Genomic DNA, 7,198 nt, shown 5'->3' on the forward strand with positions numbered 1-7,198 from the left:
CTTTCCCCTGGATTCATAAAGGAGCTTTGTTCCAGACAATAAGGACAGGACAGGGAGGTGCTTGAGAAAGCAATTTTGTCCTCTCTGCTCACAGGCACATTGTAGAGGACTCTAGAGACAGGCAGACAGACAGGTGTCAGGCAGACAGACAGACGTCAGGCAGACAGACATGCGTTAGGCAGACAGAAAGACAGACAGGCAGCAGTCAGTCAGACAGACAGGCAGCAGACAGACAGACAGACCACTGTGTGACATTTTGATGAGCTTGCAAATTAATGTAAAGAACAATAGATTAAAATCTATTAGTTCACTAATGAAAAGAGGGCATGCAGTCAGACACTGTTAATTTGGTTGCATAAATGAAATATGTAAATAAGGTTTAGAATGGGTGAAATGTTGCTTGCGGTCTATCCCAGAAGCCTTTACAGTTTCTTCCAACATAACCGTTCTGTCTCTCCAATTGGGGAGCTCACTAGTATAGTAGTCAGTTTCTCCAACTACTAAACATATGGGATAACGTGAAGGAGCCTTGGTCTACCATTCAGAACAGAAGGAAAGCCTTGGTCTACCATTCAGAACAGAAGGAAAGCCTTGGTCTACCATTCAGAACAGAAGGAAAGCCTTGGTCGACCATTCAGAACAGAAGGAAAGCCTTGGTCTACCATTCAGAACAGAAGGAAAGCCTTGGTCTACCATTCAGAACAGAAGGAAAGCCTTGGTCTACCATTCAGAACAGAAGGAAAGCCTTGGTCGACCATTCAGAACAGAAGGAAAGCCTTGGTCTACCATTCAGAACAGAAGGAAAGCCTTGGTCTACCATTCAGAACAGAAGGAAAGCCTTGGTCTACCATTCAGAACAGATGGAAAGCCTTGGTCTACCATTCAGGACATAATGGAAAGCCTTGGTCTATCATTCAGAACAGATGGAAAGCCTTGGTCTACCATTCAGAACAGAAGGAAAGCCTTGGTCTACCATTCAGAACAGAAGGAAAGCCTTGGTCTATCATTCAGAACAGATGGAAAGCCTTGGTCTACCATTCAGAACAGAAGGAAAGCCTTGGTCTATCATTCAGAACAGAATGAAATTATTCCTGTAAAACAATGACATCGCAATTAATGTTTATCTCCTCCATATCCAGGGGAGAGTACTGGTTATCTCCTCCATATCTAGTGGAGAGTACTGTTATCTCCTCCATATCCAGGGGAGAGTACTGTTATCTCCTCCATATCTAGTGGAGAGTACTGTTATCTCCTCCATATCTAGGGGAGAGTAATGTTATCTCCTCCATATCCAGGGGAGAGTAATGTTATCTCCTCCATATCCAGGGGAGAGTACTGTTATCTCCTCCATATCTAGTGGAGAGTACTGTTATCTCCTCCATATCTAGTGGAGAGTACTGTTATCTCCTCCATATCTAGTGGAGAGTACTGTTATCTCCTCCATATCTAGTGGAGAGTACTGTTATCTCCTCCATATCTAGTGGAGAGTACTGGTTATCTCCTCCATATCTAGTGGAGAGTACTGGTTATCTCCTCCATATCTAGTGGAGAGTACTGTTATCTCCTCCATATCTAGTGGAGAGTACTGGTTATCTCCTCCATATCTAGTGGAGAGTACTGGTTATCTCCTCCATATCTAGTGGAGAGTACTGGTTATCTCCTCCATATCTAGTGGAGAGTACTGGTTATCTCCTCCATATCTAGTGGAGAGTACTGGTTATCTCCTCCATATCTAGTGGAGAGTACTGGTTATCTCCTCCATATCTAGTGGAGAGTACTGGTTATCTCCTCCATATCTAGTGGAGAGTACTGTTATCTCCTCCATATCTAGTGGAGAGTACTGTTATCTCCTCCATATCTAGTGGAGAGTACTGTTATCTCCTCCATATCTAGTGGAGAGTACTGTTATCTCCTCCATATCTAGTGGAGAGTACTGTTATCTCCTCCATATCTAGTGGAGAGTACTGGTTATCTCCTCCATATCTAGTGGAGAGTACTGTTATCTCCTCCATATCTAGTGGAGAGTACTGTTATCTCCTCCATATCTAGTGGAGAGTACTGGTTATCTCCTCCATATCTAGTGGAGAGTACTGTTATCTCCTCCATATCTAGTGGAGAGTACTGTTATCTCCTCCATATCTAGTGGAGAGTACTGTTATCTCCTCCATATCTAGTGGAGAGTAATGTTATCTCCTCCATATCTAGTGGAGAGTACTGTTATCTCCTCCATATCTAGTGGAGAGTACTGTTATCTCCTCCATATCTAGTGGAGAGTACTGTTATCTCCTCCATATCTAGTGGAGAGTACTGTTATCTCCTCCATATATAGTGGAGAGTACTGGTTATCTCCTCCATATCTAGTGGAGAGTACTGTTATCTCCTCCATATCTAGTGGAGAGTACTGTTATCTCCTCCATATCTAGTGGAGAGTACTGTTATCTCCTCCATATCTAGTGGAGAGTACTGTTATCTCCTCCATATCTAGTGGAGAGTACTGTTATCTCCTCCATATCTAGTGGAGAGTACTGTTATCTCCTCCATATCGTACTGTTATCTCCTCCATATCTAGTGGAGAGTACTGGTTATCTCCTCCATATCTAGTGGAGAGTACAGGACAGAACAGTTCCCAGTATGAATCATGTAGGTGACAGAGCAGTTCCCAGTATGAGGAATCATGTAGGTGACAGAGCAGTTCCCAGTATGAGGAATCATGTAGGTGACAGAACAGTTCCCAGTATGAATCATGTAGGTGACAGAACAGTTCCCAGTATGAGGAATCATGTAGGTGACAGAACAGTTCCCAGTATGAGGAATCATGTAGGTGACAGAACAGTTCCCAGTATGAGGAATCATGTAGGTGACAGAGCAGTTCCCAGTATGAGGAATCATGTAGGTGACAGAACAGTTCCCAGTATGAGGAATCATGTAGGTGACAGAACAGTTCCCAGTATGAGGAATCATGTAGGTGACAGAACAGTTCCCAGTATGAGGAATCATGTAGGTGACAGAACAGTTCCCAGTATGAGGAATCATGTAGGTGACAGAACAGTTCCCAGTATGAATCATGTAGGTGACAGAACAGTTCCCAGTATGAATCATGTAGGTGACAGAACAGTTCCTAGTATGAATCATGTAGGTGACAGAACAGTTCCCAGTATGAATCATGTAGGTGACAGAACAGTTCCCAGTATGAGGAATCATGTAGGTGACAGAACAGTTCCCAGTATGAGGAATCATGTAGGTGACAGAGCAGTTCCCAGTATGAATCATGTAGGTGACAGAGCAGTTCCCAGTATGAATCATGTAGGTGACAGAACAGTTCCCAGTATGAATCATGTAGGTGACAGAACAGTTCCCAGTATGAATCATGTGGTCAGTATCATCCTGGCTGTACTCCAGGTTGTTTCTTCCAGTTACAGACAGACAGGCCTTTTCAACGAAGGTCATTAGAACTACAGATCCATGTAGCTTTCCACAGAACAGCACCACAGGACAGCACCACAGGACAGCACCACAGAACAGCACCACAGGACAGCACCACAGGACAGCACCACAGAACAGCACCACAGAACAGCACCACAGGACAGCGCCACAGGACAGCGCCACAGCACAGCACCACAGGACAGCACCACAGAACAGCACCACAGAACAGCACCACAGGACAGCACCACACAACAGCACCACAGAACAGCGCTACAGGACAGCACCACAGAACAGCGCTACAGGACAGCACCTCTAAACAGCACCACAGAACAGCACCACAGGACAGCACCACAGGACAGCACCACAGAACAACGCCACAGAACAGCACCACAGGACACCGCCACAGGACAGCACCACAGAACAGCACCACAGGACAACGCCACAGGACACAGCCACAGAACATCACAGGACAGCACCACAGGACAGCACCACAGGACAACACCACAGGACAGCGCCACAGGACAGAGCCACAGGACAGCGCCACAGGACAGCGCCACAGGACAGCACCACAGGACAGCACCACAGAACAGCACCACAGAACAGCACCACAGGACAGCACCACAGGACAGCACCACAGGACAGAACAGGACAGCACCACAGGACAGGACAAGGACAGCACCACAGAACAGCGCCACAGGACAGCACAGGACAGGACAGCACCACAGGACAGGACAGAACAGCACCACAGGACAGCACCACAGGACAGGACAGAACAGCGCCACAGGACAGCACAGGACAGGACAGCACCACAGGACAGCACCACAGAACAGGACAGGACAGCACCACAGGACAGCACCACAGCACAGCACCACAGGACAGCACCACAGGACAGCACCACAGAACAGGACAGGACAGCACCACAGGACAGCACCACAGGACAGCACCACAGAACAGGACAGCACCACAGAACAGGACAGCACCACAGGACAGCGCCACAGAACAGCGCCACAGGACAGCACCACAGGACAGCACCACAGGACAGCACCATACTCATACTGTGAACTGTACTAATAATTTTGCACGCCCAATTTTTCAGTTTTTGATTTGTTAAAAAAGTTTGAAATATCCAATAAATGTCGTTCCACTTCATGATTGTGTCCCACTTGATGTTGATTCTTCACAAAAAAATACAGTTTTATATCTTTATGTTTGAAGCCTGAAATGTGGCAAAAGGTCGCAAAGTTCAAGGGGGCCGAATACTTTCGCAAGGCACTGTACAACAACAGGAGCAGGATGTAACACGAGACGGTCGATGAGCTGCTCGACTCACAGCAGACAGTGTAAGGACCAATCAGAACAATCCTCCTTCACAGCTCTGCAAAAAAACACTAATTGGTTTGAAGTAAATCGATATGGGCTGGCAGCTACCCACAGTCCATCAGGCTCATTCTGTCGTCAGCTCATTGATTGGTCCGTACTAATTGATGGCACGGTTATTACAGCGTCCAGTCAGTCTCCACAGCAGCAGAGTTCAGGATATCAATCAGAGGGAATGTTTATACGGAGCGATCCCCGGTCTCTTCGGAGATCAACTTTCATTCACGACAAATCACATGTAATCAGCTGGATGACAGAACATCTACCCGGATGTCCATACGAACCCAGACAGCATGTAATCAGCTGGATGACAGAACATCTACCTGGGTTTTAGCTTCATTCTGAGCCAATGAGACTCACTCATCAGTTTAATTGAGGGCCGATAACAGCCAGTAAGATAATGAAATAGTCATGACAGAACCGTTCAGACAGCATTACTTTCCTCTTATTGTAATATTCATACAATGAAAGAGAGACTGGAGATGCCAACTGTCTTCAGAGACTACTGGGAAGGACAGCACCAGCTACTGGGAAGGATAGTACCGGCTACTGGGAAGGATAGTACCGGCTACTGGGAAGGATAGTACCGGCTACTGGGAAGGATAGTACCGGCTACTGGGAAGGATAGTACCGGCTACTGGGAAGGATAGTACCGGCTACTGGGAAGGATAGTACCGGCTACTGGGAAGGACAGTACCGGCTACTGGGAAGGACAGCACCAGCTACTGGGAAGGACAGCACCAGCTACTGGGAAGGACAGCACCATCTACTGGGTAGGACAGCACCATCTACTGGGTAGGACAGCACCAGCTACTGGGAAGGACAGCACCAGCTACTGGGAAGGACAGCACCATCTACTGGGTAGGACAGCACCATCTACTGGGTAGGACAGCACCAGCTACTGGGAAGGACAGTACCAGCTACTGGGTAGGACAGTACCGGCTACTGGGTAGGACAGTACCGGCTACTGGGAAGGACAGCACCAGCTACTGGGAAGGACAGCACCAGCTACTGGGAAGGACAGCACCAGCTACTGGGAAGGACAGCACCAGCTACTGGGAAGGACAGCACCAGCTACTGGGAAGGACAGCACCAGCTACTGGGAAGTCTGGGAGATCTCTCACTTATTATCTGTGGTTTGAATCCTAAAGTGCTTTTTGCAAATACCATCAACTTAGTTGTAAAATGTTTAACTGGTGTTTTATGAATCATTTTGTTTGTCAGTTCACTAGATGTGGATGTGAGGAGGAGAGGGTCGGTATTCTCTAGACAGTGATTAATTACACTGAACAGCATCACTACTGGAGGAATGGATGGAGCCTTTAGTTCAGTCAGTTCACCAGATGTGAGGAGGACGAGAGGGTCGGTATTCTCTAGACAGTGATTACACTGAACAGCATCACTACTGGAGGAATGGATGGAGCCTTTAGTTCAGTCAGTTCATTAGATGTGGATGTGAGGAGGACGAGAGGGTCGGTATTCTCTAGACAGTGATTACACTGATCAGCATCACTACTGGAGGAATGGATGGAGCCTTTAGTTCAGTCAGTTCATTAGATGTGGATGTGAGGAGGACGAGAGGGTCGGTATTCTCTAGACAGTGATTACACTGAACAGCATCACTACTGGAGGTATGGATGGAGCCTTTAGTTCAGTCAGTTCACTAGATGTGGATGTGAGGAGGACGAGAGGGTCGGTATTCTCTAGACAGTGATTACACTGAACAGCATCACTACTGGAGGTATGGATGGAGCCTTTAGTTCAGTCAGTTCACTAGATGTGGATGTGAGGAGGACGAGAGGGTCGGTATTCTCTAGACAGTGATTACACTGAACAGCATCACTACTGGAGGTATGGATGGAGCCTTTAGTTCAGTCAGTTCACTAGATGTGGATGTGAGGAGGACGAGAGGGTCGGTATTCTCTAGACAGTGATTACACTGAACAGCATCACTACTGGAGGTATGGATGGAGCCTTTAGTTCAGTCAGTTCACTAGATGTGGATGTGAGGACGAGAGGGTCGGTATTCTCTAGACAGTGATTACACTGAACAGCATCACTACTGGAGGAATGGATGGAGCCTTTAGTTCAGTCAGTTCATTAGATGTGGATGTGAGGAGGACGAGAGGGTCGGTATTCTCTAGACAGTGATTACACTGAACAGCATCACTACTGGAGGAATGGATGGAGCCTTTAGTTCAGTCAGTTCATTAGATGTGGATGTGAGGAGGACGAGAGGGTCGGTATTCTCTAGACAGTGATTACACTGAACAGCATCACTACTGGAGGTATGGATGGAGCCTTTAGTTCAGTCAGTTCACTAGATGTGGATGTGAGGAGGACGAGAGGGTCGGTATTCTCTAGACAGTGATTACACTGAACAGCATCACTACTGGAG

This window comes from Oncorhynchus gorbuscha, unplaced genomic scaffold (genome assembly GCF_021184085.1).
Source record: "Oncorhynchus gorbuscha isolate QuinsamMale2020 ecotype Even-year unplaced genomic scaffold, OgorEven_v1.0 Un_scaffold_360, whole genome shotgun sequence".
Taxonomy (NCBI): domain Eukaryota; kingdom Metazoa; phylum Chordata; class Actinopteri; order Salmoniformes; family Salmonidae; genus Oncorhynchus; species Oncorhynchus gorbuscha.